At 38.4% G+C, this 18,501-nt stretch overlaps 1 protein-coding gene and 1 long non-coding RNA gene across 15 annotated transcripts in view; both read right to left on the reverse strand.

Annotated features, from left to right (window-relative positions):
- Nucleotides 1–18,501, reverse strand: part of LOC126959504 (neurexin-3-beta) — a 578,654-nt gene that overhangs the window by 533,295 nt on the left and 26,858 nt on the right. The gene's annotated exons all lie outside the window — the stretch shown is intronic.
- On the reverse strand, nucleotides 692–17,035 carry LOC126959588 (uncharacterized). Of its 5 annotated transcripts, none has more exons than XR_007727560.1 (3): nucleotides 9,787–17,035; nucleotides 9,457–9,676; nucleotides 692–9,346 (listed from the first exon to the last, which is right to left on the reverse strand). It is a non-coding gene; the product is annotated as an uncharacterized LOC126959588 (long non-coding RNA). The 5 variants fall into 5 exon arrangements; XR_007727561.1 differs by having other exon boundaries at nucleotides 9,457–9,621; nucleotides 9,732–17,035; XR_007727559.1 differs by having other exon boundaries at nucleotides 9,732–17,035.

Genomic DNA, 18,501 nt, shown 5'->3' on the forward strand with positions numbered 1-18,501 from the left:
TACTCATTAGGAAGCCAAAGGAAGAGAGTGTTTGTTGAATATGTGTACATCAAGAAGTGAAATAAATAAAAACAGGAGAGTTAATCTGAGCAGTGTTTCCAGTTTTCTGGAAAGAACAAAACATATATGCACTGATGAGCTATGAAATAAGAAATGTTTCCTATATCAGTAATTCTGCAAATGAATTAGAAGTTCTTATTCAGAACTTATTTAAGACTTGCACGGCATAATATAAAGGTGAATGGCAAAATTCATGCTAATAATTTAAAATTTTCTTTGCTTAGAATGACATTGAAGAGGAAATATAAAACAACATGACAGGTTGAGAGAGAGATACCATGGAAAAAGGAAAAAAAGCTTTATGTTTTAAGTACTTTTATTTTTTTTTTTTTTTTTTTTTTTTTTTTTTTTTTTTTGAGACGGAGTCTCACGCTGTCACCCAGGCTGGAGTGCAGTGGCGTGATCTCGGCTCACTGCAAGCTCCGCCTCCTGGGTTCACGCCATTCTCCTGCCTCAGCCTCCTGAGTAGCTGGGACTACAGGCGCCCGCCACCGCGCCCGGCTAATTTTTTGTATTTTTAGTAGAGACGGGGTTTCACTGTGGTCTCGATCTCCTGACCTTGTGATCCGCCCGCCTCGGCCTCCCAAAGTGCTGGGATTACAGGCTTGAGCCACCGCGCCCGGCCTTAAGTACTTTTAATAGCACTTCATTATTGCTTTTTGAAAAAGGGGCCCACTATTTCATTGTGCAACTTATGTAATCAGCCTCCAAAAAGCCTAAAATATTTACTCTCTGCCCCTGACGGAAAATATTTTGTTAATGTCTGACACTGATTCTAACGTGATCATCTGCTTGGCAAGTTTTCTGCCTAAACAACACACCTTTTCTTCAAGTTCCAACCAAAACTTTAGCTCCTCCTCCTCAATAGCCTTTTATATTCACCACTGGTGCTGAAGTCACTTTTATAAGTTTTATTTGTGTATTTTATTTGAGAATAAAACATGGTTATCTTTGTGACATCTATTGTCCCTTCTAAATAATATACTTTTAATTACTTTACATTTATAATAGTTTCTTTTTCTTTTTCCTTTTCTGTTAAAGTTTATTTTAAGTTTCAGGATACATGTGCAGGATGTGCAGGTTTGTTACATAGGTAAATGTGCACCATGGTGGTTTGCTGCACCTATCAACCCATCACCTAACTATTAAGCCCCACATGTGCCATTTGAGAAAAACAACCATGAATAAGGAAAAGATATCAAGAAAAAACAAACTGTGCCACTGTTCTTGAGCAAAATGAAAGCCAAACTAAATAAAGGCTTTTCTTATCTGTACATCCATGAACGGATAAGACATATCATTTTAGGCAACCGAATGCTATGCTGTGAGCCTGTGGTAGCCACACCAATGGACCAAAGAAAGATACTTGTTGTGGGAAGTCAGGGACCCTGAACAGAGGGACCAGCTGGACCTGTGGCAGGGGAACCTAAATTGTGAAGATTTCATGGATATTTATCAGTTCCAAATAATACTTTTATAATTTCTTATGCGTGTCTTTACTTTAATCTCTTAATCCTGTTATCTTCATAAACTGAGGTTGTATGCCACCTCAGGACCACTGTGATAATTGTGTTAACTGTACAAATTGATTATAAAACATATGTGTTTGAACAATATGAAATCAGTGCACCTTGAAAAAGAACAGAATAACAGTGATTTTTAGGGAACAGGGGAAGAAAACCATAAGGTCTGACTGCCTGTGGGGTCGGGCAAAAAGAGCTATATTTTTCTTCTTGCAGACAGCCTATAAACGGACGTGCAAGTAGGAGAGATATCACTAAATTCTTTTCCTAGCAAGGAATATTAATATTAATACCCTGGGAAAGGAATGCATTCCTGGGGCAAAGTCTATAAACGACCGCTCTGGGAATGTCTGTCTTATGCAGTTGAGATAAGGACTGAGATACGCCCTGGTCTCCTTCAGTACCCTCAGGCTTACTAGGGTGTGGAAAAACTATGCCCTGGTAAATTTGTCGTCAGATCAGTTCTCTGCTCTTGAACCCTGTTTTCTGTTGTTTAAGATGTTTATCAAGACAATATGTGCACCACTGAACAAAGACCCACCCTTATCAGTGGTTCTGCTTTTGCCCTTTGTCCTGTTCCCTCAGAAGCACGTGATCTTTGTTAGACCCTTATTAGTATTCTGCTTTTTGCCCTTTGAAGCATATGATCTTTGTAACTACTCCCTGTTCTTACACCCCCTCCCCTTTTGACACCCTTAATAAAAACTTGCTGGTTTGAGACTCAGGTGGGCATCACGGTCCTACAGATATGTGATGTCACCCCCGGTGACCCAGCTGTAAAATTTCTCTCTTTGTGCTGTCTCTCTTTATTTCTCAGCTGGCCAACACTTATGGAAAATAGAAAGAACCTATGTTGAAATATTGGGGGCAGGTTCCCCCAATAGATTCTGTCCTCCAAGCATATATAATCTAATAAGGACCAAAATAAATTTGCAAAATACAAGGTAAATGGGATTAATCATAAAAATAAGCACAGAATAATATGCAATGGAAATTCAAAGGGTTTCTCCTGGGAGAGAGCAGACTTCATGGGACAGAGATGATATCTGAACTGGGCTGAGGAGAAGGGTGGGAAGAACAGCACAAGAGGAGGAAACTGGACAAGCAGAGGCCTTGCAGTATGGATGTGTGTGCTTGCATGGGAATGCGCTAATTCAAACGGGCCCTCCCCTTATTGCCACCAGCCATTGTTGTAGGGTATTTCTGAGCTGAGAAGACCCAGATGGCCATGTAGATGGTGTTAGTAAGGAGGACAAGCTCTTAAAAGGGAGTTAGGGTGTCAGTAAGTTCCAAGAAGATTTGAACTCTTATCTCTCCATTTTTGACCCTTGAATCAAGAATCTATCGGGGGTTACAAAAAAGATGAGAATCTATTTATAGGTCTACACCAAAGAGCTTCAAGCAAAGTAATACGCTCCTCCAAGCTACAGCACTTCTGGGGGAGCTGCAAATGCAGTGGTATATCCTCTGAACATAAGGAGCCCTTTGATGGACATCAAGGAAAATGCTACACAGCTTATGATGCCTACTTTCCCCGAGCTGTCATTCTGGGGCACATGGTATGAAAGAAAGAAGAAGGAAGGGAGTCGGGGGAGGGAAAGAAGGTGGCAAGAAGGAAGATTAGGAAGAAAAACAAGGGCCAGTTGGCTTCTAATTCTCCATCTCAAGATGAGAGACTGAGTACTTTTTTTAAATTGGTTTTTGAAAAAGAGGTTTCACATTTTTATGCTGATGGAGGACATTGGGGATGGGGCATCAGGAGCAGGTACAGTCAGAGAGAGGATCAGTTTGTAAATAAGGCAAAAGGTTTTATACAGGACATTAAACACAATTTTGTTCTGTCTTTATCTTTTTAAAACCTCTGTCCATATATAAAACTAAAACATATATTTGGTAAATAAGTGCCATCTGGCAGAGTCCAATAATCTGGCTTGTGACAATGTATGTAGCTTTCTCTCAAAGCAAACAGAGATCTTTTATATTTATTTCAAAGAAGAGTTTCTGGGCACCTAGAGTAAAGATGAGAATGAAAGAGACAGAAATGGACCAAGGTCAGAGTCCCACAATATTCTTTCTTGTTATTTCAAGTGTCATGTCCTGAGAAAATACAGGTTTTCTGTTTGTTAAATCTGAAGAAACAAGTAGGCTACAAGATGGGAGATAGAATGACATAGCATAAGGAGAAAAGTCCTTGTGGTGAGATGTCTCTGAATTCAGATCCGTGCAAGTCACCAACTTTTCTAGTCCTACTTCTTTACTATATAATGGAGATAATGGTACCTACCCTCATACTGTTGTCATGGGGGCTAAACAATATATACAGACATATTGTTGGTACCCAGTAAGCAGTACTGTTAATATGATTTAGGGATATGGACTAGGGACTCATTTATGCACGGAGGTCCTTAAGAAGAAAGGGGATGAAATTCAGCACCCTGTGGCCTCTACTGCCCATCTGAAATACATTATCATCACTTCCAAGTCTTAAATTATGTAAAACGTATCCCTGTGGTGCAAATACTAAGCAAATGGTAATGATGTCACTTTGGCAAAGAATGTAAATATCAATGCAAATAAACAGTACTTGGAAAGGCAGCTGCTTTTATCTCATCACTGCAGCAATCCTCTCCAGAAGATTTAGACATTAAAACCACAATGGTAGAGGGCACCCGCAGACCCTTCTCTCTACCTTTCCAGCAAGAGTAGCTTTTTTTTTCCCTTTTGGAGGAAGAAGAGCTACTATATATCTCAAAGAGAAACTGTATCTCACGATGGCCCTGTCTTCTAACAGACAAGATGGCATTGTGCACACAGGCAAGTCAGAGAGTGAACTATAGCACATATGCAAGGTGCCTCATCTAAGTGACAGGTTGCCTACAGCACTGCATGCTGATTCTAAGCAACACCTTTGGGGAATAGTTGACAGCTGCAGTCTTGACAAGAAAAGAGGAAGACCTTCTTGAAAAAGCATGTGCATGCAAGCAGCACACACACACCGAGACAGACATGCTTTCACCTGCCTTATGCTTTCAGAGTGCCTCTAAAAACAAGACAAATTAAAAATAGCCACCAGGGAACTAAATGACCACGGAGATTAGCAAGTTGCTTAAATATGTAATTCTTTACTTTTCTATTTATACGCAATGATAGACCCTTGACTTGTCTACCACTGTTTGCTAGGATATTTAGAATCCACCAAGATTATGCCCAGACCTCAAAATAGTAAGCATCAACGTCAGCAAGAGTAAAGTGGGATGTAGCATCAGGAGTGGCCAACACGTGAGGCAAGTGTGGGCTCTCTGTCACCTTGTCAATACTAGCATGGCACAATGTTTGTTCTTAGCTTGCTGGCCTGGATGTGCTAGATAAACACTTCTCATTATCTTTCCCATCAGAACTCCAGGGTCAGAAAACCACAACTCTCCAAGAGGTTAAGCAAATGCCATATGTTAAAGGAAAGAAGTAAGCAATAAAATAGCTTATTCTAATGTTTATTTTTCAAAGTACTAGGAAAAAAAAAAAGAAAAGTAGGAAAAGAGAAAGACAAAGCATGGCCAGGGATTGGGGCAGAGATTATAGAAATAAATAGCCAAGAGATAAATGTATACAAATACAGACTTTATGTGTTCATGAATAATTCAGGATTCACACTGTACTGATGCGTTTAGACAAGAAGGGCAACTGGAGCTTTTAAAGGACAAGGACCTCTGACAATTTCTTGGGGATTCTTCAGGGCTCTTTTCTTTTTTCATTACACACATGCATATGCACATATGCATATAATACACACACATGAATATATATACATATATATATGTATACACACACACACACACACATTTACATTGATACAAGAAAGCTTAGGTTCTAATGATTGAACAAAGCTATTACATCAAATATTAGGCAATTCTACTTTTAATTCCACAGATGTTCTCTTTTATTAGGGAAGATGACCCAATGGTTTTCTGGCTCTATTCCCTCCAGGCAGTCCCGAATCCAATGGCTCATTATTATAAATCTGCCTGACCAAATCTACCTGCCCGTGCATTCCTGCTTCTTTCGGATATACTCTCCTAATTAATCTCTAAACATAGTGCAGATTTTCTCGCTCCTGCTGCTGTGAAGTCGGGTAATACTGACACAAGTCACACGCCTCTCTGTTTCATCCAGAATGCAGGGTATATGACTAGACATACCTGGCATCTCTATGTCAATATCATTTGTCTAAAGGAACTGATTCTCTTCCTGCAAGCCTATTTTTCCTTCTAATTGATATTTGGTGATTATTATGATAGAGTTCTTGCTTCCCTGAAAATTGAGTGTAAAAGTCTGTGTGTATATTTAACTCAGTTTTTTAAATCTGCTTTTCAAAAGAAGGTAAACGCCTCCCATGTCAGTTATCAAACATAAAATTTTCACAGAATCATTTCGTTTACTAGACAGCTCTTCTTATAGGCCAGATTCTGTCTGGTTTAATTCAACAATAGTGACACGATCCCTGGCCAAATTATTTCTGGGCAAAAGTGAAGAGGCAAATTAGGCAAGGGCCTCCACACCTGAACTTAGACTTCTCTTTTTGTTTCTTTGAGAAATCCTTAGTTCTGTAGTCATCAAACACATCCACACTCTTCAAGCTTAACAAATATTTTCTGCATTGACCAGCAATAGAAATAATATAGATATTTACTATTTACCTCTCCTCATACTGGGGAAAAAACACCTCCATATGCAAGTACTTGCGAGTGAAGTGGACTATCCCATTATTAGAATTATGCTATAGAAATTTTTTTTTTTTTTTTTTTAGATGAAGTCTCACTCTGTTGCCCAGGCTGTAGTGCAGTGGCTTGATCTCGGCTCACTGCAACCTCTGCCTCCCGGGTTCAAGTGATTCTCCTGCCTCAGCCTCCCGAGTAGCTGGGACTACAGGCGTGCACCACCACACCCAGCTAATTTTTGTACTTTTTAGTAGAGACAGGGTTTCACCATGTTGGCCAGGATGGTCTCGATCTCTTGACCTTGTGATCTGCCCGCCTCGGCCTCCCAAAGTGCTGGGATTACAGGTGTGAGCCACCATGCCCCTCCTACTATACAAAATATTAAAAACAATGTAACCTTCTAAAAGTAGTGGTGCATAGATTTAACCAAATATGGGAACCCTAATGTCTCATGCCTCATTAACTCTTTCAGGTTCAAAGTGTTCTAAAGAGCTTCCTTTTACTGAATAATAATGGGCCTTTTGACTTCTAAGCACAGATTCCATTTCTTGCCATTAAATCTGTACTGACCACAACGAATTCCCCCTTTAAAAACACCATCAGGGCAGGCATGGTGACTCACACCTGTAATTCCAGCACTTTGGAAGGCTAAGGTGAGAGGATGACTTGAGCCCAGAAGTTCAAGACCATCCTGAGCAACATGGTGAGAGCTTGTCGCTACTAAAAATAAATATATAAAAAAAATTAGTTGGGCATGGTGGCATACACCTGCAGTCCCAGCTACTTGGGAGTCTGAGGCAGGAGGGTCACTTGAACCCAGGAGTTCAAGGCTGCAGTGAGCTGCGATTGTGCCACTGACCTCTGGCATAGGCAACAGAGCTAGACCCCGTGTCAATTAAGAAAAGAGAAAGTCACCATTCAGTGTATGTATTGCAACAGATGTTGTAGCCCTCACCCATCCCCTGCCATCACTACAGTCATTTCTTACCTGAGCATTCTTAGCTGTCATCCACATGATAAAGGTTCAGGATCTTTGTCTTCATGTTTTCTTACTCAGAATGCCTTCTTGTTTGCAAATGCAATGAGGTACCAAAGTATCTTACCCTTTATTAAGCCTGACTAGCACTAAGTACAACAAAATTATTTGCACTGTAAATTTCTCTCAGCAGCTGATGTTCTCCATTGAATTTGTGGTCAACTGAAATTCCCTGACCTGCTTTGCATGGATTTCTATCAAAACAAATCTTTCCTAAACTAATTGTGCTTATTTGTTTAATATGTTTATTTTAATGTAAGAAAATAGACTCCAGAATCAGGGAGACTTAAAATTTTTTTTTCAGTCACAGTATTTTCAAGCCCATGACCTTGAGAAATTAATTGAATACGCTTTATTTTCAGTTTTGCCATCTAGAAAAAAATTAATAACTTCATGCCATAGGTTCTCTCAAACAATTGAGAGACATAAAATGCCTGGGATAGAGAAGGCCTTCAAGAAATCTGGGTTCCTTGTTTATTTCACTTCATGGTTCCAGATCATGAAAACCTTTTTGGATCTGGTATCTGTGCCGTCTGTAAATGTAGTCAAGCCTGTGTTTTCGGTGTCCTCCTGTAAACCATGTAAATCACTAGATAATGGGCCAGCACTCAGGACAGAATTCAAGGACTTCTAATCAAAACGCTATCAAAGCCACATGGAGGGTTTAGAAAACTCCATGCATAAAATGTTGATTGGTTTACTTCCTCGTGAGTTTGTTTCATTACTGTACCAAAAAGGTAAACAGCAACTTAGAATATAAGAAAGGTGATGTCACATAATATTGCTTAAAGTCATGTATCATATATATCAAATATTAGTTACCATGAGGTCTTTTTTATTTTAAGATGGGATCTTGCTGTGTTGCCCAGGCTGATCTTGAACTACTAGGCTCAAGTGATCCTCTTGTCTCCCAGAATGCTGGGATTATAGGCATGATGAGCCACTACACCTGCCCTTTCATGAAGTCTTAATTCACTAAAAAAGACCCTGTCTACAACCATATATATATAATATGTGTGTGTGTGTATATAGTTGTATTTATATATAGTTTATATATAAATAATAATATTGGTACATTGATCATTTATTTATATATAGTAACTTATATAAGTATATTAATATCATTATTTATATACATAGATATGTGTGATTATACATATGCATATATATGTGTATGTATATCATGATGCTGAAACCATTAGCAAGGATTTTTTTTTTTTTTTGGCAGCATTCCTTATACTAGTTGCCCAATGCTAGGAACTATACATATATATGTGTATGTATAATTTATATATAATAACTTTCAAGATATTCCAGATCATTTTGCAAATACCCAATAAAATAATTCAACTGAACTCAAGTAAGTAGAAAAAATATTTGTTCCAGCGTTCTTAATACTATAATGAAAAATAGAATGTCCTTATTTTAAGAAATCTGCTCACTGAAATCCAAGTTGTTCAGAAAAATAAATGCTTCATTAAGCCATAAATTGTAACAATGTGAGTTACAACATCTGGTAGGGGAAATGGTTTTTAGTTAGGACTGATTATGAAATCTAACAAACTCATTTTTCACCTTTCGCTGGACTAAAGGTCCAGTTAGATAAGATAGCATCTTATTTTCAGACTGGTTTTACCTTTTGACTGATTTTGAAATCTAACAAACTAATTTTTCACCTTCCGCTGGACCTTTAGTCCTATATAAACAATAGACAAAGAAAGATACCATCCTATGCACCTGGACCTTTAGTCCTATATAAACAATAGACAAAGAAAGATACCATCCTATGGACCTGGACCTTTAGTCCTATGTAAACAATAGACAAAGAAAGATACCATCCTATGCACCTGGACCTTTAGTCCTATATAAACAATAGACAAAGAAAGATACCATCCTATGGACCTGGACCTTTAGTCCTATATAAACAATAGACAAAGAAAGATACCATCCTATGGACCTGGACCTTTAGTCCTATATAAACAATAGACAAAGAAAGATACCATCCTATGGACCTGGACCTTTAGTCCTATATAAACAATAAACAAAGAAAGGTACCATCCTATGTACCTGGACCTTTAGTCCTACATAAACAATAGAGAAAGAAAGATACCATCCTATGCACCTGGACCTTTAGTCCTATATAAACAATAGACAAAGAAAAAGGCCATCCTATGTACCTGGACCTTTAGTCCTATATAAACAATAGACAAAGAAAGATACCATCCTATGTACCTGGACCTTTAGTCCTATATAAACAATAGACAAAGAAAAAGGCCATCCTATGTACCTGGACCTTTAGTCCTATATAAACAATAGACAAAGAAAGATACCATCCTATGTACCTGAACCTTTAGTCCTATATAAACAATAGACAAAGAAAGATACCATCCTATGGACCTGGACCTTCCGTCCTATATAAACAATAGACAAAGAAAGATACCATCCTATGCACCTGGACCTTCAGTACTATATAAACAATACTAAGCATTTCAGGGAACTACAAAGTTCAAAGAAAGAAAACCTGATATGATGAGAAATGAAACACACATGAGTATATGGAAAATTACACTGGTATAAAGAACATCATCAGCTGAATAAAATTACAAATCACTCAGATGTGATAGTTTGATACAAAAGTGTAAAAGATAGATTAGTTCAACAAACATTTATTGAGTACCAAGTAAGCACCAAGGACTGTGATAGGTACTGGAGTCCAAGAATAAAGAAAGAAGCCATTCTTTGGCATTGGGAAACTGGCACAAGAAATGCTATTTTAAAAACAAAACGTCCTTGCTAATGGTTTCCGCACCATGATCTATCCACATATGACGTATTTTGTTGTTTTCCCAGATATAACCTTAATACTGTACCAAGGGATGGTGGTTTCCCTTTCTTTGCCACCAAACCACATTTCAGTCAAAGCTCCTTTAATCTTTTAAATAGTTTCCCACAGACACCCTTTATCTTTTCTCTGATAGAATGGGGCATGGGTCTTGCAGTTAGAGCAATATATAGTGCACTTTAAATACTTCAAGCCTTGAAAATAATTATTCCCAAACGCCTATCACAGTTTACCTGAGGAAAAATATGCAAAACAGGCACTATTCACATATCCATTATGCTTCTGGTTAGACAGGAAGAATGCACAAGTTTTCCCACAGCGGTACCATCTTGTGGACATCATCCTGAGCTTCACATACCCATTAACAATGCGGAGATTGCACTAGCAACTCATGAGGCCCTGGCCAACTGTAATATTTTAAGATCAAACTGTAGGAAAGTAAATACTTACTGTAGAAAAAATGTCCACTGCTTATTTAGTCTAGTGATAGCATTTCCTGCGAGAGAGAATTGTGTATTTATTCATGGATATTTGCATGTTTAATGACCAGTGAGTTCTGCTTTTATGAATAGCATTTCACAGACATGTTTTTATTGAACATGGGGAATTGAAAAATTGTAGTAATTAATTAGACACCTTGGGCAAAACCACAATCCTGTGTGTACCTGCCAAAGACCTGAATTTTATATTTTAATCTGAATTGTTTGTTAACGTCTTCTTTAATTTTGTCAGTACGGCTATAATTTTATATTATTATCCAAGACTAGAAGAATATATTTATTATCCTAGGTACAACAGAAACTTAAAAATAAATACATAAATCAAACCTCTCTGGCTAGCCTTGCTTTTAAGCAAAATACACCCTTGGGCATTTCAGGGAATATCCTAACCAGACAGAATCCTGCCATATTAGTAAGAAAATCAGTTTCATACATAAAGACATCCATTAACAGAGTTGGTCAAGAGAGAATGAAATTCATGCAAGAGCAGTGGTACTGCTAGTAGTCAACTGCAATGAGATCTTTACTTGAATCATGACTAAAATTCTGAGCTTACCTAAAAGCGACATGCATGAAATTATAACATGGACAATAATTACTCAAAAAAGATAAAAATGTGTCCAGGAAAGGCTCTATATCACCAGTGGAATGAACTAGAAGACCACATCTCACACCTTTTCACTCTGTCCTCCTAATTGGAGCACAGATTTTCCTATTCATCTCATCACTCCGAATATCTCCAATGCCCTAAAACATCAGGTCTGCTTCCACTCAGCAGTTTTTACTGCTCTTAAATGCTAATTGTTAATTTATTTCTCTTTCCAAAAGCTCTCCAAGAGCCTGAGCTTTTCTTCATTGAATCAGCTTGTCCTGAGGATACAGCTAAACCTGCCTTTGATCAGTGTTTAATCTTTCTAGATGCTCAGGGGGGTGTGGTTTAGTATTTATGAGAAAGTAATTATAAAGGATGGAGAACAGGAATATTATAGCTTCTTCTAGCTCAAGAAATGACCAATCAGAATTTTCTGTCCCCTCTTCTGTCTTTATAGAGAAGAGATCATGCTAAGGAATGTAAAATTTGAAAGTCTGGGAATACTTCTAATTTAAAAGGGAATGTAGATTCCAAGTTCAGCAGATTTTATTCTACTTACAATGAAGGATCTTTCAGAAACAGACTGTAACATAGATGGAGAACAAGAAAACATATCCTCTTTTATGTTTAAGCAGTTATGGGCAGCAGTTTGTAGCATATATTCTTGGGTAACTGTAAGAAAGTATTACCTGAAAACCAAATAACTATATAACTTGGTCAAAAACAAAGTGAGTTCAGAGAAATAAATAGAACATCAATATTCAATGATTAGGATATGAACCACAAGGAAGGGAAAGTAACACTTAGAGAGGCTGAAGCCAACACAAATGGGAGTAATGAGGCAAGAAATTTAGAAATAAAAATTTAATATGAGTATTATAAAATGTTCTCTGGTGAACAATCACAAGAACATGCAAAAAACAGTGATAGAAATCCAATAATGCCTAATGATTATTCAAAACTGACCCCAAAGAATGTTCCATAGAAATAAAAGAAGCAGAGGCACCCAAGCTCATTTCTAGTTCTTGTTTCCTGGACTCACGTAAAGGAACACTCCCAATAAATCCCATATTACGCACCAACACTGCCTGTGTGACTGAAACATGACAACAGCTGGAGAATGGCTCAAGGTCAACAACAGTTACTGCTTCATTCTAGAAACTTGGTGATGATGTTAAATGGGAAAGAAGTATTTTGGTGGCATTCCAACAATGGCTTTTCACAACATTCCTCACCACAGATAAAGTAATCATTCTAGCATTGGACATAAGAAAAAGCAAATCCGATATCTACTCTGTGTTGTTTCTGGGTCAGGACCCAGCTCCAAACTGTCCCTTCCTTCCTTCCGTAATTGCTTCTTCACATCTGCTCATCTGCAGAGCCTATGTTTGCCTTTGCATGCATCAAGGGCTTCTGTGCTGATGATCTGACATGAAAGAAGATACTTTCTTTTTGAGATATGAATTCATGTGTTTTCATTTTGTCATGCTCTTGAAAATGTTTGACCATTTAGCATATACAATGCAAGTTGATTCTCTGTTGCATAAAACACTATATATTTTTTTGGAAATGTTACTGTCCAAAAGACTCTTGAAAGAAGGTACTTTTAAAATTGTGGGTGAATTTAGTGCTCCCCCCGTTTTTGCCTAAATAATCTCATTTCTTGTCCAGTCTAACTTGAATTGGGGCTATGAAAAACCTACCCAGAGATTTTCTCTGAAAAATGTCATTAATATTTCACGCTCTTACATTGGTTTGAAATCCTTTTGCGTACATTCCCTGAACCAGCATCAGTAAAACTTTCTGTGGACTCAGCCCACTCCCATTGTAGGTATTTTCACTCATTTTTAACACATAGACATTTATTATTATATTTATACACTAAGTGTGTTATGAAACAGACTATAACAAAAATATAAAATAATAGAATTAAAATCAATATAAATAGACGTTCTAAAACTTTTATTCTATGCTGCCTTCCAATGTATGTATCCCACTTTGGAGCAACCTGTCTACATTATGAATTGTCATCATCTAGCAGAACAATACAATTCTGTTGCCAGGGCTTTTCCTTCCTGTCCTGGGCTGAATTGTGTCTCTCCCACTCCCAAAAGATATGATGAAATCCTAACCCCCTAGTACCTCAGAGTGTGGCCTTATTTGGAAATAGGGTCATTACAGATGTAATCAGCTAAGATAAGGTCATATTGGAGTAGGATAGACATAGTAGGATAGTAGGATAAGTCATCCAGTATGACTTGCATCCTTATGTGAAGAGGGGAAGACACACAGGCACTAAAGGTGAGAATGTCACGTGACAACAAGGCAGTGATCAAAGTGCTGCAGCTGCAAACCAAAGAATGCCAAAGATTGCCAGCAAATCACAAGATGTTACAAAGAGGCATTGAAGGATCCTCCCCTAGAGCCTCCAGAGGGAGCTTGGCCCCGCCAACACTTTTTCTTTTTTTTGAGAAGTAGCCTTGCTCTTGTTGCCCCGGCTGGAGTGCAGTGGTGCAATCTCGGCTCACTGCAACCTCCACCTCCCAGGTTCAAGCAATTCTCCTGCGTCAGCCTCCTGAGTAGCTGGGATTACAGGCACCTGCCATGTAATCTTTTTTTTTGTACTTATAGTAAGGACAGGGTTTCACCACGGCTGGTCTCGAACTCCTGACCTCAGGTGATCTGCCTGCCTCAGCCTCCCAAAGTGCTGGGATTACAGGTGTGCCACCATGTCCGACCCTACCAATACTTTTATTTCAGACTTTTCACCTCCAGAGCCATGATATAATAAGTTTGTGTTGTTTTAAGCCTCCCAGTTCGTAATTCTTTGTTATGGCATTCCTAGGAAATGAATACACTTCCTAATATGAGAAAACTTCTAAATTCCCTCTAAACAATGGACTACTATCCCTAGAATTCAACAGAGAGACGGAGAGAGAGAGAGAGAGAGAGAGACAGGACAGATTACATGATGATAAAGTCCAGTGTAACAGAACAAGAGTTATCTGAGGAGCGGAGTCTGCATCGTAAAGTTATCAATATGTAGGGCCAGTATCAACCGGCATGCACCCAGATAACTGTACCAATTATTAAAATGTTAAAATACTTGCATAAATAGATGATGAATGTCACTGCTTCAAACATACCCTTACCACCAATCATCCGGTCCCTTTCCCCTCCTTCCATAATTCAACAACTAACAGGTCAATGCCAGTCTCAGCAGGTGACCTGAGTCATTTCCATTGGTCCCATTTCCTACTGGTCGTTGAATATTTTTAATATCATCTCAGACAAGATAGCTAACAGAGATTGGGTTTCTTGTTGGCTAAACAATCTCCACAGCTGAGACCTATAAGAGAAGTAATGAAATCCCTGTTCTATCTATGTACATTCTTTTTTCTCAGTATCTGCACCAAATGTTCATTTTGAGTCAACAATGAGATACAGTTACAAGGTGTTGGAAACAAGCGAATGTTTGCATGGTGCTCTTACAATGTGGATTAGCGTAATGTTTTTTCCAGCATTCTCAGTCATGTTCCTGTCTTGAGAATACTCAGGTTGGGGGATCAGAAGAAATAAGAATCACACCTTCCTTGCGATTCGGGAGTCCCAGCACCGAGGTAAGGTTAAGTAAGGCTAGAGATTTACACCTTACAAAGCAATGGATTCAGCCTGATTAATTTTGATGCCTAGTGATTTCGGAGTGCTATTTACATGTGACATCATCTGGAAATGTATTTCGTATTTAACCATCTCCCAAAAGGGCCATATCTCGCTCTGCTTTCTTTCCAGTAGCAAATAATAGTCCATATTAAGAAATAAAGCTTTGTATAGCATTGAATTATATTAAATAAATTGTTTTCTAAGGCATAACTTCTTTCTATTGTAGCTTGTTCTGGCTAGGCTAACACAAGAAATAGAGCAATCAAGAATATACTCAGGTTTGCTTTCTTATATCCCTTTTTTAACTTAAAGGAAAAGAAGATAAGGAAAATAATTAACCTGTTTAGCAAAAACTACATAACTTTTGCGTGGCTTGAATAAAGAATCTGATGTTATTTATTGTAATATTTTTCTGCACTTTGGTACTTGTTTTGTCTGGTGATCAGATATCTTTGTGTGGAGTCAATTTTCATTTTGACATTTTATTTCTCACTTTTCTCCTGGTGAGCTTTGGAAGGGGTGGTGGTTTCCCTTTCTTTGCCACCAAACCACATTTCTGTAAGGGCTCTTTTAACTTTTTAAATAGTTTCTCTACAGAGACCCCTCTTCTTTTTTCAAATAGGATGGAACATTCATCCTTCATTTATTTAGAACAATATATAGTACAAATCAAATACTTTCAGTCTAAGAAAGAATTATTCCCAAACACCTGTCAACATTTACTTGAGGAAAAGAGTAATAACTAAGTAATAACTAAGTTACTAGTCTTTGAGGTTGCTATGAAGACTCGCAAGCTTTCACTATTTTTACCAGGCATGTTTTAAGTCTTAATGGACTGAATAATGCCATTACAATAATAATGGTTATTCTCCATCACAGCTCAGCCACGGGAATCAACAGCACATTACAGGAAAAGAGAAGTACAGTGAGGGAAATTAGATACATTATCACCTGAGAATTTCATCATAACTCATGGGCTGCCAAGTTTCCAAGGGAAATCAGGCTGTAGTGGCAGCCGGAAGATTTGGACAGACCATAGCATATAATAAGCAGGCATCCGGGCGAAAGCTTAGAATGCTTCCCTGTGCCGATGAGGAACAAACACTGGCCGTTGTATGCAGTCAGTGCATATTCTTAATAATTTGCTCTCAACTGCCTTCTTAGTGATAATAGCTTTTATCATGCAAGACAAGAGACACATTTTGATTTTGTTCTTCATCTAGCTTCCATCTGGTTCTCAGATGATTCCACAAGGCATCAAATCTTACAGGGCATCCAGGAAAAGGGTTAAGAAAGATGCACAGACCCTGCCCTCAAAATAATTAAATACTCTTTTTCTTGGCACACATACATGATTAAAGAGTAGTTTATACAAATATGTCTGACTTTAGCCACAGCTTCTTCAGGAGAATACCATATGCATGTTAAATAGTTTCTAGAAAACTCATAAGCTTGTAGTACCAGTCTAACTCTCTAAGACCTTAAGGTATAGCATCCTAAGTCCTTCAAGTGTAATGGGCAATCAGAAAAGCAGGCAGTTAACTCTTAAAGTTGGCTACATGATAGCTTTGAGAACTTGAGGCAAAGAGAGGTTAAGAATGGAGAAATGACATCTAAGTAATAGGTAAGACAGTGTAAAAGGAAATTCTCAAGACATACAAGGGATAAAAATGGTATTATAGGCTGAATTACTTCATTCCAACATTCATATGTTGAAGTCCTAACCCCCTGAAGTCCTAACATCCCTCGGAATGTGACTGTATTGGAAGACAGGGCCTTCAAAGAGGTGCTTAAGTGAAAATGAGCTCAGATGGATGAGCCTCAATCCCGTATGACTAGTATCCTTATACGAAGAGGCGATTAGGACACAGAGACAGAAGAAAGTGCATGTGAAGACAGAGAGACGAGATCACCACCTCTAAACCAAAGAGAGAGGCCTCAGAGAAAACAATGCTCCATTACACCTTGATCTTGGACTTTTAGTTTCCACAACTGTAATAAATTTCCGTTGTTTAAGCCACTGGTACTTTCATATGGCAACCCTAGCAAACTAATACAAATGACTTGACCAAAAGAAGACTGCTAGAGGGGAGGGAGGGAGGGAGGGAGGGAGGGAGAGAGGGAGGGAGAGAGAGAGAGAGAGAGAGAGAGAGAGAGAGAGAGAGAGAGAGAGAGGTGAGATGAACCCTCATGTGAAGACTGCACTAATCCATGGTAAAATAAAATTAGGATCAGACATTGCTGGAGAACGAAAGCCTCCTACCATTAATGAGTAGTAACTTGCCAGGAACATGAGTGAACCTTGGAAACATATCTTCCAGCCCAGTCAAGCCTTCAGATGACTGACTGCAGCCCTGGCCAATTTCTTGACTACAATTTCATGAGAGACCCTAAGCCGCCCAGCTAAGCTGCTCCAAATTTTTGACCCATAAAGCCTGAATGAGATAATAGGTGTTTATTGCTTTAAGCTGCCAAGTTTTGGGGTAAGTTTTCATGAAGCAATAGATTACCAATACACCTGACAAATCAGAATGAACTGATGGATTTTGAAGACCAATAACAAGGGGTAAACCTAAAATAAAATAAAGTAACTAAAGGTAGTATGAAGGTGGTAGAATATGGTGGTAAAAATCTTTAGCTCTGAAGTCAGACTTAATTTGATTCCAATTCCAGCTCTGTCCATTTATTGATATGAGACCTGGAGTAACTTATTTAATGTTTTTGAGGCTCAGTTTCCATATGAGGAAATTAGGATAGTAGTAATAAAGCCCATGAATAAGGAGGAAGAAGTAAGATCATTCCTAGGGTTTGGTGCATTGTTAACATTTGATAAATTGTGGCTGTCCTAATTAGGGAGGTGAAAGAACTCTAAAAACTGAGACAAAGTTGTTTACCAAAATCAGCTATTTTCTGGAAGTAGAAGGAGTGGCCTCCACTATCCTTTCTCGAGTGACCCTTCTTAAGGAGACAGCTCTTAATAAGGGTCAGTGAAAAAAGGTTCACCCTATCTGGAGACTAAAAAGGCTGTCAAGTTTAATGAAGCCAATAATGGGGAAAACTGGAATCTGTTCATCAACCACAATCGCCCATGTGGTGAGGCCTGGCTCTTCCCAAAGACCTAGTCCCAAAGTGTTAATGGAAGAGTCAAACAAGATGCTATCTTGCAGACCTGATGAGATTGCAATTTGCCGACAAGTGGGGCTTATCTCAAATGATGAACTAGGTGTCAGGACTGAGGGAAAAGTAGAAAGCTAGCATCTTGGAGACCTCAGAAAGCTGGCAGCAGGGGCTGAGAACAGCACCTCTCAAGCTCTGTGCAGAGGAAATGAGGATAAGATCTCGGTATTAATGAGTGGTCATTAAAAACAGCCAAGCAAACAAATAACCTTGTATTAAAATAACTATATATATGCCTGAATTTCTGCCAAAGCAACTAGCATTGCCTTTATAGGCTTTTTATAGGTGAGTATATTACAAAGAGAAAAACCATATTTAAATAGCATTTCTCTTAATTTAAAAAACACAGAGTGCTGGATGTGGAACAAAGTGCATGATGTTGAGGGGAAGGGA

Source organism: Macaca thibetana, chromosome 7 (genome assembly GCF_024542745.1).
Source record: "Macaca thibetana thibetana isolate TM-01 chromosome 7, ASM2454274v1, whole genome shotgun sequence".
Lineage (NCBI taxonomy): Eukaryota > Metazoa > Chordata > Mammalia > Primates > Cercopithecidae > Macaca > Macaca thibetana.